The 27,161-nt window shown below is 39.3% G+C and overlaps 1 protein-coding gene across 6 annotated transcripts in view; it reads left to right on the forward strand.

Annotated features, from left to right (window-relative positions):
• LOC110826492 (castor zinc finger transcription factor) overlaps positions 1-27,161 on the forward strand; it is a 270,044-nt gene that overhangs the window by 142,983 nt on the left and 99,900 nt on the right. The gene's annotated exons all lie outside the window — the stretch shown is intronic.

Here is a 27,161-nt window from a genome sequence, read left to right on the forward strand (position 1 = left end):
TGTAGTAGTGTATTAACGGGAATTCCAACAGAAAAATTTAGAAACGCTGAAACTTTAAATTAGTGCTTGAAGTAGTTATAAGCAGATAAAGTTAATTTGGTTTCACCATACAGCAGGAAACACTGCACACCTTTGAGAATGTATCTCATTCATCTTTCTACGGTAATTCCATGGTGTGATTCAGATGTCAGGATCCATATAAGTTGCAGTTGATCGTGAAACAAACGTAATGTATTGTTTCCTTGCCATGTGTTCCTGTCTGGCTCACACTTGTCTTATTGCATTCTGAAAGATTACATAAGAGGGAAAACTAACGACAACGGCTGTATTGATTTCCTTCCGCAGTGACCTTAAAATGAGCGTGAATTTATAAAGACAGTCTCCTTTATTGAGGCCGTTGTAGGCCTGTGTTTGTGCTGAAATTATATTTTGCAGCTTTGAGATTTTTAAACCTGGGCCATCTTCAGGTATGGTGTTAATTAAATATACAATCCTGCAAACCCCATTATTAAATCTCGTCATCCCTAAATCAAAGTAACAACTGTTTCTCTTGATATGGCCGTTTCAACGTTTGCTATTTTATTTTAACTAATATGCCCTCTCCAAGTTTCTTACCTCATTTACTCTATCGTAATTTCTCTTGCATTGGCCTTTTCTCGTCTTATTTCTTTTCTATACACTTTTGAAAATGAAATATAAACCCGTAGGCGATCAACAAAGAGTTATTAGAATAAAAGAGTCTTGATTAGAGCCGCCATTGTTCTGCACTGCTCATGATGATCTGCGCATCTCCTGGCGCGGCGGGGTGTCGGCGCCACGAACTAAAAACAGGACCCCTCGCTGCGGCTGCCAGCCATATTGAAATTGACCCCTTCCAGGCATTTCTGGGGAAGGAAGATTAACATAGGAAATAAATACGTTCTCATTTCTCAAAACCTAGTTTCTTTTTCGTTTTGAATTCTTTTGAGATTCTTTTTATTTGCGTTTCCTTCTTCCTACACAAAAGGCTCGAAATGTATCCATAACTGCGTGAATGATGCGCGTTTTTTATACAGACGTTTTAGCTTGTTCGAGAGTAATACATTTTTTCGAGTTCTTTCAAGATTCATTTCTTCAGTAGGTCATTTGCTTTGACAGGTTATGAAAATGGCCTTTACATTTTATGGATTACCGTAGGCTGCTACTTGCCTGGAGTAGCCATACTTGGAAGAAAAAAATACGTAAATTCTATCCAACTATATCAGTTAAATATATTAAAGTCAAATAGAACCTAAATTTAAAATTGCGGTGTTGAATATTTCAACTGCTGTGACTCTGTGCCTGGGACCTCGTTTGTGAAAACCAAACAACTCTGGCGCAAGTTTTATTATAGAGAAGACTATGAAAGATACGTGCAGATAGGAATTTGGTTGGCTTCAGATGGCTTAGGAGAAGGTCCGGAGTGCGTAACACTATAATTATCCCTGACATGTTTGCTACGAGGCCTTTAAATACTAGACTTTGGAATATTCATGATTTCATACGTTATAAGAATGGCCGTGGTATTTATTTATGCATTGCACTAATGAAAACTGGGCAGAAGTAGAAACTGTAAATACATAAATAACTTTAAATGTACACATTAGTCTAATGTCATTGCAATTATTGCTAGTAAGAATTTTGCTCCATAACATGTCATAAAAGACGAAATAAGTCCTACGCAAATTGCCTTCTGTTGGTTTAGTAATTAGAGAATAAGTGAAAATGACTCGTTAGAGTCATATATCCCGTTCATAGGCCTGTGCTTCAAGTATTTCTCTTTTGCGGTGCATCAAAGCGAGGCTTGTTTGATTATTCTGTATAAGTAATGGATGTGTTAACATGAAAATGTGTGGTAAATAATTACGGTATTGCAGAAGTTGCAATCGCAGAACAAAAAGTAAGTTTTGAGCAAACACTGTCTGAGATCTTTCGTTATGAAGTACGAATCATTTTAAATAAGTTACACAGCACTACTTACTTCAGGAAACTGCGTATCTGCACTACAAAACTTATCGTCTTACAGCATTGATCAAATTTCAATACCATTCCCAAAGTTTAACGTACGTATGAGTCAGTGACACGTGTTTCACGTGTAATTTTGCACATCGACAGTTATTTTACGTTCAGAAATTCACGAACGTCGTGTTTTGAAGCAGGGGAATCTGTTCAGAGTGTCAAATGCGGCGTGGTATAACTGGCATCCCGCCACCACATCCGCCCCTAGACCACTTGTACCAGGCCTGCGAAATTATTTTTGTTAATTTTGTTATCAGTATTATAAGGCCATTCATTTTTCTTTAAAGTATTTTAAATAAAATCGTGCGTTTTATCTTGTCTGCTGCTTTACGTACAAGTCCCACACATGCTGTTGAGTTCAAAACCCTGCCGTAAATTGCACATTTCCCCAACGGATCCCAGATTGTAGTAGTAATGTTCAGTACTGTCGGAACAAAAATTTGTCGCTTGGCCCCTGTGGTTGCGGTGTGACTCGGTGATATTTCAGTGATGACTTGTCTTCTGCGATGTTTGCACTGTGAAGTGTAGAGGTTTGCCGACGTTTCAGAGGTGCTTATTGCATCCATCGCATCGTTCTGATAATGGTGGTGGTAAGCAATTCTGAAACGTCTAAGATAATCGCCTTCGCGATATGACTCTTTCTCGAGGTTGTGGCTGGAGATGGTTGTACTCAGATGTGGGGATGAGAACAGATCCCGATATGATGAATGTGATTTCGGAGTCAGTGATAATACACAAAAGTAACAAAGGTAAATACTTGTGTATTTGTGTGATTGTTAATGAATTGTGTATATTGAATTAGCGTTGGAAGTCGTGATAGAAAGTCAAAATATTTTGCGATAAATATCACAAAAATGCCAATGCACCGGATAAAGAACAATGCCTGTAGCACAGTAAAGGCAACTTTGTGTTCTATAATTGTGGTGGTGGAGGGGGGGCTGGAATCGTATTCGCGGTTCGGCGTGTTTTCGGCGTAGCCAAATTTCGTTACGTATACGACAGCGAAGATGACATATCAATTCTTCGAGTTCGTTAACACTAGATTTTGTGAACTGAACGTTCGATAAAAGAGGAGTGCAGTGTCATGTGCGATGGAGTTAAAATACGCAGGCTTTGCATCGGATGCTGACGCATGATTCTGCCCCATTTCCTTGTATGGAGAACGTCTTGGATATGGGGTCGTATTTCAAAGTGCTCAGCACTTTGGGTAAGCAAAATATCCACATTGTTCACGTCTTGAATGCGCGTCATACGATTTTATGTCAATACCAAGAAATAATTTGATCATTAATCATCAGCTCTACGGTATTTAAACTTCGGTATTTCTTAAGCCGGAACATTTTTTCACATTCCATTATCCATATATAACATGTTAATATCACAATTGGGTACCGTGTTACCTAAATAAAAAAACCGCATTATGAGTTCACTTCGATTATTTGGATGAAACACGTATGGTCTGAGAATCAATAATTAAGTATAATAACTGTCATTTTTAGACTGTCCCATTCGCAGCTGAATTAGTCTAAAATTTATTCCGTACCTTATTGTTATGTTCCCATTAGCATTGACAGTATACTCCCGGCATAAAACAGAAAAGAGATAAATATCCACTAAACAGAAAGAAAAATGTTGTAGGTCTAATGAAATCAAAATGCACACACGTGTTGATACTGCATTGACAGAGAGTTGATTTGAATGTGTTCAGATTGATTGGCGATGATAAAGACGCAACGAAATATATCACCACTATTTCATAAGAGATGGAAGATATGCACTGTATAAACAGTAGCAATTTGTTCATTTCGTTTGTTTCCATATGACTGGATGCGTTTATGACCACCTGTGTTTGTGTGGCGCCACTGTCAACGTTTGATGTTATTTCCTTTAGGCGAGATGATTTGTACTTGATCGTGTTTCAAAGCAGTTTTGTTGTGTAACTTGTGGTTATTTTGTTATTTGTTAGTTTTTGCTTTCTCTGAAACGTCCGTCAGTCTCTACCAGACTACACGGCGCAACCAGAAGACAATCATCATCGCTGCCGTGAGAACCTGAAATCTTACCACAAACAAAAGTAGTTCAGAAACTCACGTAATGGGTAATATGCATAATTTCTAGGTGCATGGGCTGTCTTTCGTCACAGTGGAGAACAGGTTTTAATCGCTCTGAATCGATTTGTTGTTGGATCGCCTTGTTGAACTACTTGGCGATTTAAGTTCACAGAAACCGTTCGTCGCCGTGGTGACATGCGCGCGTGTAACCTTCATGAGGTAAACCCACAAAACACAAGTTAGAAATCATTACCAGTGGAATATTTTAACGTGTATTGTTGTGTATTATCGATCCATTTCTCCCCTTCTCTGTGCCTCCCACTACCTTAAAGCTTCTCATTTGTCTCTGAACACGATAATGTAGTAACCTGAATTATCGATCGGTCCTAAATGTGCAACTTTTTAACCCGTTGTTCAAAACGTTTCATCTCTGTCATGCTTCCATTGCTGATACGTATTATCGTACCATCTCTCATTACCCACGCTCTGTCTTATTCTTACCTTCTCTGTCTCTCTCATCTCCATATCGCCACATCGCCAAGCCCAGCCAGCTTATAAGCACTTGGGTTGCTATTCCACCTTCATTTGTTAGTCTGCCATGATTAATGATGTTACAAACGTGTATGGTAAAGCTGCATTAAAAAGCTACATCCACTCTCACTCTAAAAATCTCCACTGCAGCTAGAATGGTAGAGAATATGTGTGTGGACTTGGAAATACGTGGGTCATGAACGGGTTATGGCAGATGTTCCCAACAACAGCAAGTTTTTCACGTTTTCATAGCACATGAATGAAAATTACACAGGCTTTCTGATCTGTATACTTAGCAAAATAATTTAATTACCTGCGTTTGGAGGGCTTGGCATTAATGATCGATTCTTACAAAGCTTGTTTAACGACCCTATTTTAAGTGCACAAGTTGTATGGCGTCGAATGAGATGGAAAAAGTCTTCATGATTGATTAAAATGATTTGTTTTTGAAAGAGGCTTCTGTGTCATATTTAAATGTACCGGTACGTACAATCCTAGTTGTCGCCTACAGAGAGTTAGGATAATCACGAAGAACAATTTACGCCTCAAGTTGGCTGATAACCCGACCGATACTAGAACCGGGCGCCTCTCGAGTATGAGCGTAACAACCTGATCAACAACAACAAAGTTGTTTATGTACCTAAACACCACGGTGAACATCTCAACATATTCTGAAATGGTGATGGAGACAGTTAGTACCACGCTGCGTCCTTCTTCACGTTAATAAAAAAGTCCCTCACATTTGGGAAGTTGTGGTGCACGGTTCGATTTTGTAATCTACAGTCAAGGAAATCAAATCTTTACTTCTCTGTAACAATAACCGACTATCGTTACTGTTTAAAATTCTGTTTCTTTCTGTCCAGGTTTTCTTAATTTGACATCAGAAAATAATGTTACAGGTTTAGATAAAATCTCAGAAAATTTTATTGAAGAACAAACTGAATATGCAGAGACAGTCAGAAAGTCGAATAAAAATTTTCTTTATTTAATATGTTGTATTTGGAAGGTTTTCGTGCTCTGAAACTGTTGGTAGTTTGTAACTGCAGTAAAACAGTTCTAATAGCCCCAGCTGCTTAGTTTTACTACTTTCAAAATGCAGTGTCAAAACGGAGTGTGAATGTTCCTTGCTAATTTCCCTGGCAAGAAACTTACTTCTACGACATGTAGGATATCTATGACGTTTTAATATGAGATTTTATGAACAAAACTAACACATGGTAAAGCAAGAGTGTTTTAATGCGACCTTCATGAAGGCTTCATGTACACTATGCTGTTTACTACATTTTTGTAGCAAAAGGAATTGTAGGTCATTTCAGTGTTCTGCGCCTCTTGATTTACCTGACTCTCTCTCTCTCTCATCTCCGTCCTTCTATTCTATTCCCATCCTTTTACACCTAAGAGCGTCCAATAATAACTCACATTGTCAAATATGCAAATGTGTATAATCCCGTTTTCTCCCTTGATCTTAATTTAAAAATAAAAATCTTTGTCGAGATACAGAACACACACGCAACAAAATGATGACGCTTACAGGAGATGCGCGCGCACAGCGCATCGGAAGGGGAGTAGGTACTGTAACTACGACGAGATTTAATTACAAATTACCACCACCTCCACCATCATCATAAAACCGCAGTAATTGATGGGAGGTTTTCAGGCCAGGGCATGGAATGAGTTCAGAAGGGATGAACGGAAGGGGTTTGAAAAGGGGGTTAAAGTCCCTCGAGAACAATGCGATGGAAGATTCAAAATGAGGGCACGAAGAAATATAAGGCGCATATCTTGCTTGTGTAATAATGACTCTCTCGTTTAGATTTTGAAGAGAAGAATTATTGTAAATGTACAGAACTGTTGATTTCATGTAAAATGTGACCGGACGTCACGGCAGTGGTTAGCAATCACGAATCGTATTCGGGAGGTTCACAGTTTGAATATCATCCCAGTGGTTTTTATTAGTCCTTTCAGGCAAATGCGTTGAAAAGGGTACAACTGCTTTCTTCCACTTCCTTTCCAATTCATTATTCACTGTCATACTATAATTTAACCCTATATACTGACTCGTTAAATAAATTACAAGTAAATAAATAAATAAATACATAAATAAGTATTTCACTTATTTTTATCGTTGTCCTTATATCTCACATCCGTGTGTGTCTGTGCGTTCTAGATATTTATTTATGTGTGTCTTACCTATAAGTTCATGTATCAGTCTCTGTTTCTATGTTACTTTTTCTTCCCTCTTCCCCTTTCTTCAGGCATCCCTCAATTCTTTATTTTACTCTTTCTTTCCATATTGTGGAAACGATGCTGTGTAATCCATGTGTATTTTTGCATTCATCTTTTCCAAGTCGTTATTCTTCAGTACAAGTATGAGTGATATATCTGTCTCTCTTCTTTATTCCCAGTTCCCTGTTAATAATTCCACCCACACAATTCAACTCTTTCCTCATACTAAAATATATAAAAAATCTCTACCCTTTTATTTCTCTCTCTGTCCAACACACGAACCCTTTTATTTAGAAGAGAGATTTTTAGAGCACTCACTTCCTGATTAAATCCCCTAGGCAAGAGTGTAGAGGTGATGAGGGCATGTGGTGTACTCTTTCGTTTACAGCATAAGTGTTTTAAGTGAGAGGATTTTTCTGAATTTTTGTGAAGTGCTGTAACAGACGAAATGCTGTCTGCAGTTATAATCTTCTGTTGTCGGTTAACACAAGCTAAAATTGTATCACGGTGTAATGATGGTGAAGTAATTTTATGATGACAGTGATGTTTTTTCTGATATCCGAACAGTTCATTACTTTAAATAACACTGAATCCTTCCCACCAACGTTGCAGAACTTTTGCATCCGTTTGCAGTTTGTATTATTTTGTGGCTGTATCATACAGTTTTCTGTTTAATGCATCCTACTACCGCTAGGACTGAAGGTTTTTTAATAAAAATAAAACTCAAGTTATTTAGATTATATGCAAACACATAGGTCTGTCTTGCGCTGTCTTTGTTGTGCTGTGACAGGCAGCTGTTTCAAAGTGTGGGTGAAAAGGGTTACTTACTGCAGGAAACCTCCCTAAAAATAATAGTAATAAAAATAAAAGGAAGGGGACAATAGAAAAATTTTCGTGGGGATATTCTATGACTACGTTTTCGAAGAAGTCCTTTTTATACGCTCTTCGTATGGGAGAAATGTTACGTAGAAACTGTGGCGGGTAGCTTCCCAATCTATGATGGCGGCACTCAGTCGGTACAGCACTTCAGCAGGAAATGCAACAACGTGCCTCGATCAGAGGTACAGGCTGCTGGAATAAAAACTACATCTGCGCTCTTTCATAATGAAGTAAAGCACTTCTTTTGTTTTTATTAGCACATGCCCAAAGAAATTCATCGTAATTCACATCATGTACACTGCATGGGGCCCTGAAAGTGATTTCCTTGTGGCAGTTGCGTTCTGCTTTATCGTTGAATGCTCTTTTAATCCGCTCGAAAAATAGAACTGTTTCGCTCGTCCTCCCGTAAGGTGACTTAAACTAGGGCTCAGCTATTCCAGGTGTAGTCTGCACAGAGGCCGTTTAAAGAAGTGGAGTTCAAAGTAGACCACGCTCCGCGAAGTACTAACTGATGTCCCCGAGGAAAATTTTGTATAACCCCCTCCACCCTTCAATTATTAATACTTTTGTTGCTTGCTACATCCACAGAGAAAAGTAGATGCTCCAAACAGGTGTTAAGTTCCACAATATTAGACATGTATAAGTGAGATATTTATGGGTCGTTGCGCCGTGTAGTCTGGTATAAGTTTACCGACGTTTTAGAGGTGTTACATGCCTCCATCATCAGGACGATCGCAATGCGTTCACTCTCCTAACGTGGTATATATTACATTGAAACGTCATCTCTAAATATCCCCCACTTTTATTTAAGGTACGCTTTTAACCCATCAGATACACAGTAAAATTATATATTTCGTTGAGACGCGCTATAATTTTCCGTAATATTAATATACGATTTTTTTATGTTTTTGTAAGTTGAACAATGTCTTCTGCAGTCTTCAGAAATTGTAAATTTCCTTTCAACAACGAAAATTGTAAATTTATGATAGTAGGCTGACAAGCATTTATTTTTGTTTTGAAACTGTTTTGATCAAATGTATATCTTAACTGATAAACATCAGCGCCGTATTGTGAAGGAATCGAATCAGGGAAGGTCACTAGGCCAATAGATCTTATATGCCGACGTTGGTTGGTTTGATTCACACGCGTTATTGTGGGACTGACTGTACAGTAGTAATATGTCCATATGTGCCTTGCTTTGGCATCTGTTTACATTACCAATTCACACACACACTCTCTCTCTCTCTCAAAAACGTCTTTCATGTATAAAGTTTAAAAAACACGGCAGCTGACCGACCATGCAGTGTTGTCTCTTTCTGCGTTTTTATTGAGACATGTCGACTTCCTTTATTATTTTTACTAAGGAGAAGGCTAAATGGACTCTTAAATTTATTCAGTGCTTTTAGGGACGCGTTTGCTTTTCCGTTACCGTTTATTTCAAATAGTGTGTCGCAATCTTGGTACAAAAGGTTTGAGAAATGGGTCCTGGCTTTTAAGAGTAACTATAATAAATGCATGTATGATGACGTACTGGTATTTTGTGCTATCTGGGGACGTTTCAGCGTTGTTTATTGAGTTTCGACAGTATTACTAATACAGATCTGTCATTATTTGTTTGTTTTAATAGTTCAGTATCGCCCTGGGCTTCTCCAGTCGAGTAGAATCCAGACATTATTCTCCGTTCGTCGGATATAAGAGTTCATTTCTAAAATCATGTACGGTATGAACCCCAGTGGGTCTATATTCATTAAAAATATGTGTTATGCTCGTATCACAAACTCTCGCCAGGTCAAGGCCTAGTGTTTATATTTTTTTTCTAAATTTTATAAAACGAAACGCAACAGAATTTTGTTGTTCCTAAAGGATTTTGAAGGGACGTTCGTTTTTGAGAAAATTTAAGGCGGGTCACAAACAGAGGAAACCAGTTGCTTAAAACAGGTTTTGCGTAAAAAAGCTCGTCAAAAAGATTTCTTGCTGATGAACCCACAGGAGAAATTAGAGATTTTCGCGGTGGTGCAGATGACGAATTCCTGTTCTGGGTTGTGACGCCATGTAGACTCTGTCGGATACCAGCGTTTCGGGAAAACACAGTATTTCAATCTTCATAGTTGAAGATCAGCATTCCCATCGAAACAGAATTTATAGGAAATCGCTCGGTTCAGTTTCATGTTACACCATTTCAGCAACAACCGTTTCAGGTGACTTTAATAACTGACATCTTATATTAAACCATAGTTTCCAGTTTCTTGAAACTGATTTCATGCAACTAGTTTCCTTTGTGTGTGAATCGCCCTTAGGTTTGGTTTTATCCTTGGTCGGAGCAAGTAGTATTCTGTATCGATGCCGGTCAAATTGAAATTCGATCCAGGCTTTCGTTGTAGACCGCACAGTACCAATTTGAATAGCTTCGGCAATAGAAAATGCAAACGGTTTCCGTATTACACGTTTATTTTTTGTGCTGTGTGCAAATTACTCTTTAGAAGGATAGAAAGACATGGGTGCAGAAATGAGAAACAAATTGGCGCTTTTTGCACAGGTTTCAAAACTATCGGTGACGTTGGTTATTTTTTTTATTATTATTTCGTGGAGGCTGCCATTTCTGTTTCTTTATTTCTTGATGTCTTCTCTTTCAATGGGCTATGTAAATACTGAAGGCCTCTGTGTGAAACGGGGGTTATTGAACTTGTTCTATCTCATTTGCCTTTTATCTCTGTCTCTGTTATTCTTCCCACTTGAAATTTGCGTCACTTTTCAGTTGATTGCGTTTGCTGTAAGTCCACACATACAGTTCGGTAGTGTGATTAGTATGAACGCTATAAAAAGTAGCTTGCGTATGTGTGTATGGAATACTGCATTACAAACATGACATAGCAGGCCGTGGCTTTTCTGCTTTGATTTCGTTAGCTGCCCCAATCGATAGTCGTTACAACTGACGTTGAACAGTGGTTTGTTTTGCACAGGTGTGACGCATGGTCGCTTGCTTACGAGGAACACAGATTACGGGTGTTTGAAAAAGAAATGATGGGGACGGACGGACGGACGGATGAAGTAAGCAGGCAATTTAGAATATTATGTAATGAGTGTCTTGATTTATGCAGCTCACGAAGTGTTACGTAAACACGGACATTTTGAAGTTAACGATGGGCTGGACCAAGGAATGCATTCAGGATTGTGGTTGCTAAACGTCTTCAGTGGTTGTGAACGAATGCTTTTAGGATGGGTCGTCACTCACCGCGAAATCTTGCGCATGCGCGTGTATCGAATTCCTAGCAGGGCTTTTCTCCTGGTCTGTGGACTGTAGATAAGGGCGATTGGTCTGCGTCATGCCTCGGCCGCACCTAACCCCCGAGAAGGAACCCCGGTACTACTAGATAGGAGGCTGGGTGAGCCCCAGAGCCAGTCTGGATGAAGAGGCTAGAGGGGAAAATCCTCTGCCCCCGTCTGGGATCGAACCTCGGTCGTCCAGTCCGTGGTCAAAAACCTTAAGTCCTGCTTTTGTTTTTGTACTTCAGTGAGGATCGGAAGCTGATGAAAATGATTCCAGGATTCGTGTAGTGATTTATGTTGTTGAAAACCGCATATATTCTGCATGAAATTCCGACAGATGATAGGATACGTGTTTGACAATTATGTTCAAAGCTGAAGATAATTGTGAGGTTCTAAATGATATATCTCGCCTTTAGCGTTTAAAAGGTCAAAGGCCCGATATGCACTGGGGAAAATCCACAGATGAAAGCAGACTTACCTACATGGAATTTTTTATGGTTCTTGTTATTGGTACCTGCAGGTAGTGGTACAAGGTCTTATTGTCAATACGGCAGGTCGTACAGCAAATTCTTGGGCCAGCCTGTAGCCTGCAAGTCAAAAACATTTCTTTTCCAAGTAGGTTAGAGTAGCTTGTCGAATCCTAATTGTACATACCAAAGGTTAGAATCTCGGATGAGTATTCGCTTCCCTGATATTTTTTCCACTGTTTTCCGTAGATTATCCAAATTTCGCCACAGTATCTTCGAAAACGCAATTACCACATCTTTACAGTTCATAAACATTTCAAAATCTCCATCTCCGCATTTCATTCGACTCTGTGGAAGATACGTATTTGAAATTACGTTTTAAAGCAATACACAGACAAGCCTTTGTGTATATATAGTGTTTTATACTTCTCATTTCTTAGTTTGACCAATAAAATGGGAATCCACTGTAGGCCTGTGTTTGCGGCTGTGTTGGAGTTAAAGTAGACCCTTAGGTTAATGGAGTCTCCCTAACCGTTCCATTGTTTTATGCAAATCGCTGATTGTGAGTTCTGGCTGTGCAGGAAACGTGGTCATGTCCACTCCCACAAATTTACTTACTACCTCTCAGCGGGTCTGTAGGTCAGTTCGCTGACAGCTACATACAAGAGAGGTCGAGTGTGAGTTGTACTGGCGAAGATAAAAACATCGGTTGTAGCAGGCTACAAACAAGAGAGCCGGTGATCCGTCACAAACCCAGTGTTCTGACAAACAAAATCCTCCATGATTCTACATCAGTAAATGTCATGGTTGTCACCTCTCCCAACGCTACCTACTTCGGATCACTGTCCCCCCCACCCCCCGCGTTTTCATTCCTTTCGTACCGGCCAGAGGTGACCATACAGCAATAATACTCTTAACAATTACATTATTGTTGTTGCTATCTTTGTTATTGTGGGACCAATTTAAGGAACTACGGGTCACACAAATATTTGATCCGGTGTAATTCCCATGTTGTTTGTTGGTATTTATTTGTTTTACAGACATACACATCTGTTTAACACTCGTAACATGTATGAGGTTAATCTTCATGAACATGTACATGATTTAACGTGCGATGGAAGTTGTCTGTCACAACTGATCCTTGCATGGCAGTGTGGAACTGTGGTCCATTTGTAGTATTTTTCAGCTGTTGCTTTACTTTTGGGGCGTCGGTGTGATTTGGGATCACTTGCTGCAGTTCTAATAATGAGTCTCTAGACTCGTCAACCAGTTAAGTTTCTTCTCGTTCCCTCATTATTCACCAATTTTTACTCACCTAAGTAGATGCACCGCTTTTCTGTTACTTCCAGGTCGATGTCTGGCTAAATGAGTAATAAGTCAATGGATCGGTTCCAAGAACAGGCGTAGTTGCGTAACATTGATACTAATTATAAATCATGTTCGGGATTTTAGAGTAAGGTTGTGTGTTAAACTGATTACATGAGAAAGCTATCGTAAAATTTTCCCGGGCAATCATCCGTCTTATTGTTGAATCAAATGTAGCAGTTGCTCCATCTTCAGGGTATAACAGAGCTAGTCTTCGAAATCTTTGTATTTGATTCAACATTAACACGACAATTTTATAACATTCGCGCACCTTGAGAGTATTGCGGCTTACAAATCTTTTTCTTTCTTTCATGAATCAGATCACGGCTTCAGTCCACTTTTGGGCGAAGACATGTATGAAGATTCTGCCTCCATTTATGTAGATGAATTTAATTTCGTATCGGGGCTTCATGTATTAGTTCCACTCTAGTGGAGTCCTGTAATTTCCATTTGTTACATGGTTCTTGAGCAGGCAATAGTTTCGCTCTGTTTTACCGGGAAACTTAATTTTAGTTGCCTCATTTTTTATTCCATTAAAAATAAAAAAAATCATTGGAAATTTACGGGGAAGGGGGTCTCAGTTTTGAAGATAATCGCATTGTCATAGTGGTAAACATTTATACTCCAATAAAGGATTGCTAGAGGCATTTGCATTGTAATTATGACGAGTTTTCTTTGATATCTTCCGTGTTTGGTAGTCATTTTTAACATGAGCTGTACTTCTATTGTTACATTCTTTTGAATATGTTTCTTTTGACTTATATTCTTTCCATATATTACCTCCGGCCTTTTATGAGCCCAAAGGTTCATTGCCGTGTTCACAAAAGTCCTACCTACAGCACTACACTCTCTCAGAACCCGGAACACCAAAACCCGAGAGTAAAATAATGAAATGTATGCCTCGTATTTCTAGCGACGACATTTTTTCTGAAGGGAAAATTTCTATTTGTATTGGAAGTTGCTGACCGAAGAGGTCATTGCCGAATAACATTTTAATTTGTTATTAAAAATATTGTCGCTGTTTTGATATTGCTTTCAATACCTAATTCGAATTACTGATGATTGTTATCTAATGTCATTATTAATTTTATTGCTAAAGGACAATATGCTTTGTTCCTACCAATGTGTTTATGGTTAAAATTATTAACATACGCGGACTATGGCTACAATTTGTGAATGCATGTTATTAATAGATTGTCCGATGTGTCTTATGACGCCCTGAGCTATCATAAAAACATCGTTGAGATAAAATAATCATTTTTTACGCGAACATCCTCTTTGCACTGAACTCGTAGCTTTGTCCTGAGGAAGCAGAACAGAGGTGCGAGTGGAAATAGCCAACCTCCTCCGCCTGTTGGAGAATGAGAGGAATCCTGACCCGTAATTCGTTTTTCTCATAGTTCAAAAGGCTAGCATTCTTCTTTAGCTCGTCTGTCGATTATTGTGTTGGCCAAGAACAAGGATTCAAAAGAGAGGAAAGCTAGAAAGAAAGGAATTGGTGAAAAATAGTTCCAAAAAGTGCAACGGTGCTGTTACGGGGGGGGGGGGGGGAGGGAGGAGGTTTAGGTACTTGAAACAATAGGATAATCATGATATTTGAAAATTGTATACTTTATCTTCTGTATTAATATGAGACTCTTGGAAATCATATTTATGACTTTCTAGGAGGCAAGTTTGGTTTTAAAGGGCGTGAAATTGTTACCGTAAGATGTTTCATTTAAACGTAATGCACTTCACATTAACTGTCATATACTTCTATACTGAGCTGTAAAATACATGGTGTGTACTGTAAGACGGTGTTGTACTTGATACTGCAGATAGGCTTGCAATTATTTCTGTGGGTGACAGATTTATTTACCTGTTTTGTTTTACTGTTTGCATGGCATGTGGTAGCCGACACTCCGGGGATGTGTTAACCCACCCACGGTGGCCTGCACTGTGGAAATCCTAGAACGCTGAATTCATTTCTCGAAGACAATTTTTCTCTGGTTAAAAATAAAAATAAATAATGGGTTGTTGCGCCGCGTAGCCTGCCATCTTCAGACACACCGTCTTGAAAACCTCAGACCCTACAATGACGGACGTGTTTTTGTGTTCACGTTATCCTGTAACAGAGGAACAGAGAACAGGAACGCCAAACTCTTTGGCTGTTTTTGTTTCCATAGTACTGTGGGTATTATTTCAGGTGTTCTTCGCGCTCTAGCGTCGGCGAAGAGCACCCTCTGGGCTCCACCGTATCTCTCTCTGTCTGTTGGCTGTTGCATTTTTTTGCAGTAGTTGGATCAGAGGTGCTATGGTTGGAACTTATTGTTGCATGAAAGACCTAAGGCTATTGATTGAAGCATTGTTGCACAATAATGGCCTAAGATGCAACAAATACCTCTGTCCGCACTAGTGCAACAACGAGCTATGTGGTGTGTAATGCCATTGTACTCAAAAGTGTACCTTCCCAGTCGTGTTACTTGAAAAGTTAAATCGGTCTAGCTTGCTTGTCTCGTTAAATATTTGCCAGATCAGAAACGAAGTTTTAAATGCCCATATTTTTTAAATAAGTATTTTTAAGTAAGACTTGAGGTTCTCACAGCGGTGAATATGAAGATTTCTGTCTTCTGGGTTATTGCGCTGTGTAGTCTGGTCGATGTTCATCGCCCTGATGACGGAGGCAGTATGACCTCTGAAACGTTGGTTAACATCGACCAGACTACACAGCGCAATAACCCAGAAGACAGAAATCTTCAAGTATTTTTAAATTTTGCAGGTCCAGCTTTCCTTGATGTTCATTGATTGCCCATCTGTCAGCACCTTGACTGTGGCACTATTTGCAAATGCTAAGGGCCAAATTCTGGTGAACGCGCCAGAATTGTTACGTTGTGCTTTAATTTATTAACTTGTTAGTTTGCAATAAAACAACCTTCCAACTCCACGTCACAGTGAGTGGTTAATACTGCCGCTTCGTATACGGGAGGCCCCGGGATCGAATATGTGCTTTAAGACTTCTAGCTTGACAAGTTACTCTGATTTTCGTAAGTTTATTTAGTAAAATTTCGTGCTGCACATTAAATCAGGCCACGACCCCTTTCTACTTTATCTGTCCCAGTGCCTCGTTCACATTCGTCCGACCATTCAACGTTATTTTACCCGTTTTGTAACGGGAGAGGCTTTAAAAGACACAGGAGCGAATAAATGAAAGAATGAACGATGTAACAGGATTTTTCTGCTGAAACTGGATACCTGGTCCCTCTGTTTTAGCGTGTCGGTGTTACAGTGCGTGACAAGACTATCTGAAGTGTTTTGCTTTGTTTAACTTCTCACTGTGTCTGTCATTTTATTCGTTGCCTGGCTAAGATTTATGTTTTAATATGCACGTAGTCCGTTGTCGCGTGAAATTTGATTTCCATGTATATGTTGAACATATTTTGAATACCGGTAATTTTAGACCGTCTCTTGTATCTACTTGAACCTCTGTCTATCAACGCGTTTTAGTAATTCCAGTAGTACGTGGTCCTACTTCTTGGATTTCAGTTCATTCTGTATAAATATCCCATCAGATCTTGAGGATGACTTGTATTTATCTTTCTGGTACACGTACTTTATCTCTTGCTGGCTTCACCAATGTCACATTCTGAACCCCTCGTTCAAAATCATGCATTAAATTTTTTTTCTGGATGTAAACGGACATGTCAATGTGTTTCCTTTTCGAAGCTACAACAAATAAGAAACTTGGCGGACTGCACACCGAAACTTTATTTCTAAATATGGCGTCAATATTTCACTCATCTGTTTTCTGTGTTTGGTGTCTTGAGGCTTTTGTGAGTTGTTTATTTTTCTCATTCTTTAACCATCGTGTAAGCCTGTGTGTGTGTATAGGATATGTGCCTCGTGTTCTTTATGACAGATCCTGGTATGGTTTGCCCTGAAATATAATTAAAACTTTTCAGAAAGGGGGCGGGCGAAAAGTATTCAATAATTTATTATAAGGACGATATATGTCTCACATGCGCGTCTCATGACTTCCCCCCCCCCCACTCACACTGTTTCTCTCTGATTCTTCATGCATAATAATAAACCACAGAGCCTGGTGCAGTTTTTCATATTCTTTCTTAGAGAATAATATTGTGCTGTCAAAAGACTCGAAACGAGAAAAACATCTTTGGAAATGATATGCTCAGAATAAGAGTGATTTATGTCCACTCTTTGTATGTTGAACTAATTAACACAGTAGAAAGAAGATATGGATGTCACATACACCAATTTGTCGAATAAACTAGAATAAAGGATGATTATTGCGAAGTCTTGAGGTGTATACTTTGAGGGGACTCAGTCTTATACTGGAATAAGCCTATTTCAATGAAGAAAATTATTGTCTGAAACGCGTTTCGGTACTTATAGAAAGGAAAGAAAATGTGTGGGTGTTTAATAACTGAAGTTGTTCCATGGTGTCAGACGTAAGCCAGCCATATTTTACTGCACTGATCTTGTAATGAAAGTAGGACTCTTTTGTTGCTCGCAGACGGTGGACTAATATTTCTCATCTTGCTTCCTTATGCCTCTAAATAATAGGCCTAATCAGATACGTGCATTTTGGCGTTTGGTATAATTCGTATCAGTGCTGGTGTTTACGTGTTACTTTAATTTACATTTTGGTTTTCCCTTTAAAACTTTTTTTAAATACTTGAAATCTGTATTAGTCTTTTAAGGCATGGCACTGCGAGTTGCAGCAACAGCCATGGTTCGAATAATATTCGTGCACGCGGACTGCTAAGGGTTGAAAATATGTTGAGAAACATAGGAATAAATGGAATGAGCAGTTCTGAATCGAACCTCGAAACGGACTTCTTAGCACCTGATTAGTGTGCAGGAGATTTTGGCACAAGAGAGACGTAGAAAAAAATACCTGGGTCTTCTGCAACTTTTAAAAGTGGGATAATGCTGCCAGATAAGGTGAAAGGACTTATCTGCACTTGGTAGATAATACTGCAGTTGGCACGGAATTACGTATGTACGTTATGAACATGGGGGTGATAGGCACGTAGATGATCACCAGAGAAACTGAAGACAAGGGCGAATAATTTCCGGGTTAAGAATTGTATTCCTGACCGTGCCAAGTGAAATGAATATTTGCTGGGAAAATGTGATGCGAATTCGTCGTGAAATGTATTTCGAAAGCAAGACTCACTCATACTATACCATACAGAAGGCGTTTCCTATGAGTCTTGGCTCTGTTCCACGTCGCTCAAGAAAGATTAATTACGTTGTTGAATAACACAACTTGAGTTGGATTTCAGGAAAGTTCTATATGCCGTACTTGCGTTTAGAAACTTACAACTGTTAACGCTAAAAGCAGATATACGTATAAAACAAAAACGCCTTTTTCCCTTCAGCTATTCTTATTTAATATTTTTGTCTGGAGTGCTATGCATTTTTCAAGACGAAAATATGCAAATAAGTAACAGAAAAGGAAACAGATAAAAAATAAGAAAGGAGGTATTTCATAAGGTAGGCAGCCATCTAGTCAGCATCGAGCTTCGGTTCAAGAGATTTTTATTACAATGGAGGTCACTACGAACGTGTTCCCATGGGGCACGCCAGATGTGAGGAATTAATGTGATTTAATATAGGGCTGGCGAGAGTGTGGCGGAGAAGCGGGGGGGGGGGGGGACGAAACGAAGATGGTGGTTACAGTTCATACATTGGTAGAGAGGGTTCCAAGTGAAATGGAAATATACTGAGTTTGGGAAATAACCACATGTCTCAGGGAATTAAGTACTGCTTTCGAAATGATTCAACTGTACAACCAATGTCGCTCTTCTTTCTTCGTGAATTAGCAATTATTTATTATTCTAAAAACTAATGGGAGTATTTCTAAATGATTGAGGAATTCATAACCTCGCAACAATATTCTATTATTCAGAGATAATTAAAGAGCGAAAAATTATACCACTAAGTGTAGTTAGTGTATAGATACTATGCAAACAGACATAAAATAATATCGATACTTATTTCTCAGTTTGCGCATGTCTGTCCTAAACTCTAATTGCCGTTCTCGAGGTGTAATCTTGTGTGCGCCCCCGTTCGACACGCTGCAGGGTAGTAAATTGGCTTGTGTAGAGATCTCAACACTCGCATTTTTGTCTAGTTATTTTTTCAAATGCGACTACAACAGTGTCTCCATCCTGTGCGATGAAGCTGTATTAGTATCGCCGTGGGATAGACATTTTTGGAGAATCTCATTTTTTCACTACTGCTTTACATGTTCAGATTTAATAGTACACAGTTGCATATGAAATGTGTCTTGACGTTCCAGCGTCTTATTTGATTTAAGAGTAAAATAAATTGACAACCTTAAACACGGGAAGATGTGTTACAGGAGGAGTAACATTAGTTGGAGAAGCGTCATTATTTACTTCTCTCATAAAATTGTTTTGAACTGCAAGTGCTGAAAGTTGTTTATATATCGCAAGCGAGTTTGTCTATCAGAATGAAATGTGTCTGTGGAAATCGACGAATACGTACTTTGTAAAGTCACGATAGTTTCTGTGCGTAATGTTTTCGTAGTGACAACTTTACGGAGACAAAATCCCCTTAGTGGCACCCTTTTCTGAGCCAGTTCAGTCGTATCCAGTTTACCAACATTTCTGTATCTAAACCCCATTAATATTCTCCGTTCTCCATGTTTTAATTGACCGTTCTTCAATCAGTGTTTTCTGTCAAAATATTGCACGAGTCTATCTCCTCTCTTCTCTAGGACGTGTTTTTCTGATCCTCGTTTTTTTACACCACATTTCTGAACTTGAATACTTTTTACATTCTTTAATGCCTTCTCATGTTTCGAATTGTGGTAGGTATACAGATTTGTATATTAGCATGTAAATCATGGGCGAATTGCCTGACTAGTTCTCGAATTAGTTATTGACGCTGTTTCAGCCGAAGATTCTATTTATCTCGGAACTAAATTAAATGGTCGTTAATTTCGAGTAAAAAATTTGGAGGATGTTATTGTGGCCTGTTCAAATTATGCCGACATTTTCCTCGAGGAATACCACGAAAGCTGGTAACTGCTGTGATTCGAACCACTGTAAATGATTATCTGAGTTGTGTTTCTGTCTGAGAGGCGTCAAAAGAGAGATGCCAGTTTCCTGACATTGAACTGAGGCAGGAGGAGGCTGGTGAGGCCACACTGAAACTGATGGTTTAATTAGACCCTTGATAAAACTCAGGTATAGGTGTTTCGGTCATCAGGAACTCCTCTGCGTGGTGGATGATTATGAATGATTGGAGCATGAAATTAACTTCTGTATGTTGAGGGATTCAGCAGTAAGGCGGTAGGTTTTGTGTTGGTACGTTTTGCAGGTATGAAGATGTTTTTACATTTAATTTACTGTCAAATTGGGTAGATTTTATACTTTCGATGTGGTTTGCAAAGATAATGCTGCAATTAACTGTGTCGCTGTTCAACACAAAAAGGCTCATTTCTGTCAACTTTTACTGGTCATACCACTGCCAATAATTAGTCATTAAGAGTCTTCTGGTAACCGTATTTGCCTACGAAGATGATAATTGTAATACAGCAATATAAATATTGATATTGTAACTTGAACCACCACGGTGGTCTAGCGGTCAGAACGCTGGGCTTGTAATCCTGGGGTCCCGGATTTATAACTTTTGTTGGGCAAAGCCGTGGTCCAGGTATCACGGAGTTTTCCTCCGGGGCTTCCCCGGTTTCTCCGTGGCATCCCAACAATTACTCCATTATCATCATCATTTGACATTAAGCTCACAGAAGAAGGCAACGGCAAACTACTTCTGGATCACTTGCCTAGTAAACATGTGAACAGGTCCCTATCAGAGGGATCTTGTTCATAATGTCACCAGGGGTCGGCTCCGACCCGATGGTACCAAAAAAATTGTAGCTTGATAGAGCTCGCGTAATTAAAACAAGAACAAGATATGTAATTAATGGAAGTGTTAACGCAAATGTAGATGCTGTGATAACATTTCCTTCTAGTAACCACATGTAATATTTTGTCAGGTTTCCGTTTGAAGGGAGGGAGATTCAGTTTGAACGAACATCTAATTGGGAAATTATAAATAAGAGTTCAGTTCGAAAACAGGAAACTTATTCCCGAATAACCTCGCTGCCCCTCGACCGGACGGCCCCCCAACACCAATGAGGAGACTGGTGCTGAATGTGTGTTATTACTTGGTACTTGTGCTGTGTTACTGTGTATGATTGAAGCCAGCTGCAGTGCACGATAGAAGGACGAGGATGATGAACTGGCGGGAGGGTAGGCGGGGAGGCTTTCTGCCTAAATCCTAGCAGCAACGCTCTCTCTGCTGGTACGGAGGATTCAAAGGACTGGTCCTGTCTCTTTATTTCCTTCCCTTTCGAACAATTTTGCTTCCCTTCTTGCTTCACCGAAAGTCCTAAGTCATTCAATTTCATGTGGCGTTCATCAACTTTGGCGTTCTACGTCCGTGGTATCCAGTTAGAATGTAGACTCGCTCTCGAGGTCATAGTTTGGACTTTTTTGTCGTAAAGGTTCAGTAGTCTAATCACAGTGAACCCTCCCCCCCTCTAATGGTGAATCCTTGTTGGACGAGTTAATGGGGATGCCGCAACGCGGCCGTAGGAGGACATTTGTGGTTTTCACGGTGGTGAGGATGCTGATTTCTTTGGGGGTGGTGGCGGCGATTTCCATGTGAGGCCAAGTAGTACTGCGTTACATGTAAACGCTTTTCCGTAAAGGAAACTTATAATGCACCATTCTACCTACAGCACTACGTTCTAGTAACCACTCTACAAGTAAGTTTTGCAGATTTTTGTTAATCGTGTTACAAATGGGCTTCAGCTTTCGATTTTGCTAGTATCGGCAAACAACTTGGCAGAAGTAACACGATGTTTCTCATAATTGTCCCCTTTCATACCTAATTTATTTAGAAGATACTAGTCTTTTTGTAAAGTGAGTTTAGGAACATACAGATATCGGAGTGACGTATTTTATTTTGTTCTCTCATCTTCTCCGTCATCTTCCTCTCCCTTGTTCTTCTGTTTATCATTGTTTTTCTCCTTCGTCCTTTTCAATGTCCTGACTCTCACAATAGTTTATTTATGCGCTGGCTAACAGTAACAACGTTTAATGTACTTGCTTGTGAAAAGATCATGACGACAAACTCATTTTTCGCGTAGGGTTTGTGCTAGTCGTGCTGAAGCAGAATTCCTCCTACTGCTCCAGTCATCCTGGCGTTCTTGGTGGCCATTAGCGTCTTAATTATGAAAGTAAAAACTCCCATTTGTCTGAATTACGAAGCGGTTTCTATTGGACTACTGTGTATTTATGTGGAATTCCTACGTACCTACAGTTCCTGGATTTTTTATAAGTTAAACTGGAGTTTTAGTAGTGCTGTTATTGCAGGAATAAACTTTACTTCAAATTTTCGTCCATACTGAATCACTTTTATAACGAATAATAAATCTTCCTAACTGATGAGCTTATTTCCTGTAAGAATTGGTCTGTTAATATGTATGACCGGAGCATCCGTTATTGTGAATATTTTCATTTTATAGGCCTGATTGGAAAGCGTTTCAATTCTGAAGTGAAATCTAAAATGAAAGATCTTAGCTGTTTGGTCAGAATCCATTGAACCCTACGATTAAGGCCTTCGGTATTTTGTTATAAGTGTTTATGAATCACTTTTAAGTGTATAAATGCATATTTTTCCCTCATTTATCCTCTAGTAGATACTTAATTGTGCAAATCGGCATTCCACGAACGGAGTCATATTTCACCTACGTTGGTGTAAACCGAGACAGCGACTGAAGATAGAATTCCTCTTGGTCGCGTTCTTGCTTTATTAGAAATATGGTTGTTGTCGTCAAGTGACAGGGTGGTTATGAACAACGAATTAGGCAGAATGTGGACGGACTCGATCTCGGTCGATGGAGCTACGGTTCCAGCATTTGAATGGGCTGAGTGAGGAATACCACGAAGAATGTGATTCTTTTCTTACTTTTACAATGAATTGTTCCTTATTCACGAAAAAATAAGTTTGTGGAAACGTAGGGAGAGGGTTTTGGAAAGTGATCCTTCAAACCTTCTTACGGTGTTCCTCGAATTTTGCTAGTTTTTAAGAATGAAGCCGTCACGGTTCCTTCGTTAGTTTCTCCCCACCCCCCGGCGCGATTTCTTGGAGTATTGGATATTTTTGAAGATCCAGTGACTGACTTTTGCCCGAATTGCACGCCATGCGGTTGGTACGAAGTATCGGGTTTATTTAAAGTTACTTTTAATTTCTCCGTTCAACCCTTCGGTGGGGAATTTCGTCCCGAGGCTGGAACGTTTTTCTGTCAGTATGACGTGTCTGGAGAATGGCTTTTCGCTTGTCACAAAAGATGTTTTGTCACATGAAGTCAAATTAGGCTGATGCTAAGACTGAAGGTGCAATTACATCTGTTATTAATTCTTGTTCTTCTGGGTTGTGCCCCGTATAGTTATAATAGGTTGGTAACGAGAGTTGCTGAGGAACGTGTCGCCTTGATCGTCGAGATCTGTAGCCTCCATTTTAAGGATCCCGTAGAACTTCTGAAATATAAGGAACACAACCCAGCAGGCAGCGATCAACATACAATTTCTCGCCGTGAGGTCAAATCTCGATACTTTTATTATTAAGCTTAAAACTTTGCATTCCGTGTAGTGTATTAGAATATAAAATAGGCAAACAAACAAACAAACAAACAAACTATTAACACTATAAAAAGGACATTTTTGTTTATTTTATTTATTTTACTCCACTTCATTATTAGTTTTCTAAACCATTTTGGTTACATGAATTAATTTCCCTGTTGCCACTGATGATGACCTCTTATTTTATATTTTATTATTAAGGTTATTGTTATTTTGGTCATCAATCTCAGTGTTCGACACATTAGGCCCATAACTATTTCAGGCACTTATTATTTGTTTCTCGGTTTATTTAAAGGACAATGTGCCAACCGCGTAGTTAATTGTGTAAAGTTGGCACCACGTGTGCGTACCACTAGTGCGCATTTGAGTCTTCTTCGTGTAGAATACCGAACATGAAAGCTGTTATACCAGAAAGGTGAAGGTGGATGTGTGTGTGTGTGTGTGGGGGGGGGGGGGGTGAAGCACATTTGGTGTAGGGAGAGACGTGGCAGCGGGAAACTTGCATGTGAAATATATTCAGTAGACATGGCGGGGCAGGTGAATTCGAATATGTACTTGGGGAAATAAAAGACGTCTTGCAGCCATTTTTGTACCCTATTAATCAAGGAGTCTGTATGTATCCCGCTTTGCTGTCTGGTTTGTCTGGCGTAAAGAATCCGTCTCCGTCTGCTGTTGCTTTATTAACAGTCCTTGTGTTAACCGTATTCCTCCTATTCTTGTGCCCAGCGGAAATACCCCCCCCCCCCCGTTATGTGTGGTTCTGCAGTCTCCATGTAATCCCCCAGCCCTCTGTTATTAAACAAGTGCGCATCATCTGGATTATGGGTGTGGTGATTAATCTCATTCGCCATGTTGTTCAGGAAGTTATTTGTTTTGTCTTAAAATTTGTTTCAGACGTTGGTTCTGAATTTGATAAATGAATGACAATCTTCTCGTTTTTTAAAATAATCTGTGTGATCAAGGAATGTAGTTCCTTTTGGGCAGTAATTAATTTGCCACTAATTTAAATAGCTCACATTTATTAGAAATGTAGTGACCTAGGATAATGTACAGCCTCCTTCATAAATAATGGTAAGGGAATACGAATGCAGTATGAGAGAGGTAGAAACAGCAAAGGGAACAAGAGTGTGAACTGAGAAATGCGCACGGAATGTTGGTCGGAATACCTTACGGTAAGTGGACATTAGGGAGGCATAGGCGTAGGTGGAACGATGTGAGGTCGTGGACTGGACTCTTGTAATTCAGGGTATCATCCAGTAGCGTGCTTTCGTGAACACGGTAATGAGTCTTCAGGTTGCATAAAAGGCAGGGAATTCATTTATTAGTCAAAGACAAGAGGCGATTTGTTCCTCCGAAATAACGTGACAATCTATAAGATTACACGACGCCATAAACTAGCGGACCGCGGTGCAAATGTTTGCCGCTGTCAAACCTTAGGCCTCATTCTTGTGTAGTTCAGTGGATGTTAGATTCACAACGTCCCTCAACGTGAACTTGTGTAATATGTAGTGTGTCCCAAACATATATATATATATACACATTATAATACGGAATAAAAACCTTGAGCGTATATATATTTATATTTATATTATTGGTAAACTTAACTCACAAAAATGTCTATTTGCCCGAAGACGGCATGAAGGAAACAACACCGTACAATGACGGGATCAGGTGTTGTAAGGATTTTGATATATGTATCTGCAGCAAACTTTGATGTTCATTTTTCAAGTGCGTTTACGTGAAAATTCATTAAATGAACATGCATTAAACTTGCACTATGTAGGCTCCAGGTCTACCAAACATTGAAGTAAGAAGAATAAAAAAATTGCAGATAACTGGGTTTTGTGAGCCTCAGGTTTGGTAAGTGAAAGGATGCAGGGAGGAGATTGTGAAGTCTGTACGTCTCTGTCTGGACAGCTGTGAGATGTTAAACATGATGCAAGACATTTAAAAGGAACGAGTCTTAAGTTGTTTAATAACGTTGTATCATTTAAGGAGGTTATTTGTCTAATTATATGTGATGAGGATGATCGTGTATGATGAATTGTGAGAAATAGGAAAATATGCAGCCATGTCTCTTCTTAAGTCCCTCTGCCGGAATTTGCCGTAATGAGCTGATGAAAATCGTCAAAAATCGTGATAGATCCAATCCCACTTCTGTTTACTCTGTCTGTAGTGTTAGATGCATAAGGTTCAGGACCGCTAACACACTTATCCGCCACTGGACCCGATCACGAACCAGTTTAATTCAATTCACAATTACCAAAACCTGTTTCTTAAGACCGTAGTCGGCATTCGAATCGGAAACTTTCAGATTCAAGTCAGGCATACAATCACTGTTTTTAAGACGTGTAGCCTAGATAGGCTAATTAAAAAAAATAAATTTAAGGACACTGAGTGAATGATTAGAAAATTAATTTGGCATGAAACGTTAATTACATTTAAAGAACCGGTAGCCGTGCATTGAAAAGTTATGTCTTTACACCATCTAATTGCCTCGCGTGTTTGAAACAACGAACAGTCCAAAAGCGCGGTTCGCCCTAACAAATGCAAAGGTCTGTACTAAAACTAATTTGCTTTTTTGTACAAATCTTAAATTTTTCTTGGAGCTCATGAAGATGAGACGCAAGAAAATAAATAAGGCCGGAAAAGAGCAATAAGGAGAGGGAATCCAACATCATGGAAGACAGAAAACAGATCTTTCTAGACAGACGAAAGATCATAAATTACTACTAAGACGTTTTCTTTTCTGTAGCGTATGTGCTGCATAAGAGAAGCACTTAGACTGTTCTGTCTACACCACATAGCCAGCAGTTCGAGACCATTACAAATAAGCACAAAAACAATCCACTCTTTATGAGGTCACGTACGTGGATAAGTGTTCCAAGTTTCTGCATTTATTCTTTCTCCTTCCTATGCTGTGGTCTGCGATCAGAGAACTTTAGATCCAGATCTAACTGCAGTTGGAGGTACAAATCCTCCCCCTTTGGTGTAGACGTTAAAGGAATGGCTCCAGGACTATTTGCAGGACAGCAATCGTTCATTACCTTAACTTTATTCCGTCTTATATAATTGTCGTCTTAGCACATTTAACCTGCATTTTGTGTAATTTAAAATAACTGCGCAAGAGATCAGAGTTCAGGTTTTCACTGCGGCGAGTATGAAGATGCCTGTCTCCTAGGTTATTGCGGTGTGTCTGGTAGACGTTTGCCGACGTTTCAGGAGGTACTTGCTGTCCCCATCATCAGGGCGATAGAACATACTCGGCTTTCTAAAAACTTATTGATGGCACAAAAATTTTATAAAGACATAAAATAATAGCTCATTATGATTTAGAAGTTCTGTCTCAAAAAAAATTGTTTGGTGTGGTTTATGTTTAATACACAGAAAAATGTCACTTCTGACTAAGTAGTTCGATATCTGTAGTGTTTGTATATTCTGTAGGCACATTATCGGTATGTGTAGGTGAAATTAATAGTATGTACATCAATATCAGAAGCGTAATTCAAAATCACAGAAAGCGCATCTGGAAAATAAGTAATTCCTTGGAGGGCAGTGTTCAACCTGATTCGCATTACTATTGAAATAGAAGAAGGTAGAGGTCGACTGCACCCACGTCATATTATTTTTTCCCAAATTTTGCGGTTATGTGCACC

This window comes from Zootermopsis nevadensis, unplaced genomic scaffold, assembly GCF_977971745.1.
Source record: "Zootermopsis nevadensis isolate Lab colony 2312 unplaced genomic scaffold, Znev_1.0 Znev_ptg000018l, whole genome shotgun sequence".
In the NCBI taxonomy this organism is placed as follows: Eukaryota; Metazoa; Arthropoda; class Insecta; order Blattodea; family Termopsidae; genus Zootermopsis; species Zootermopsis nevadensis.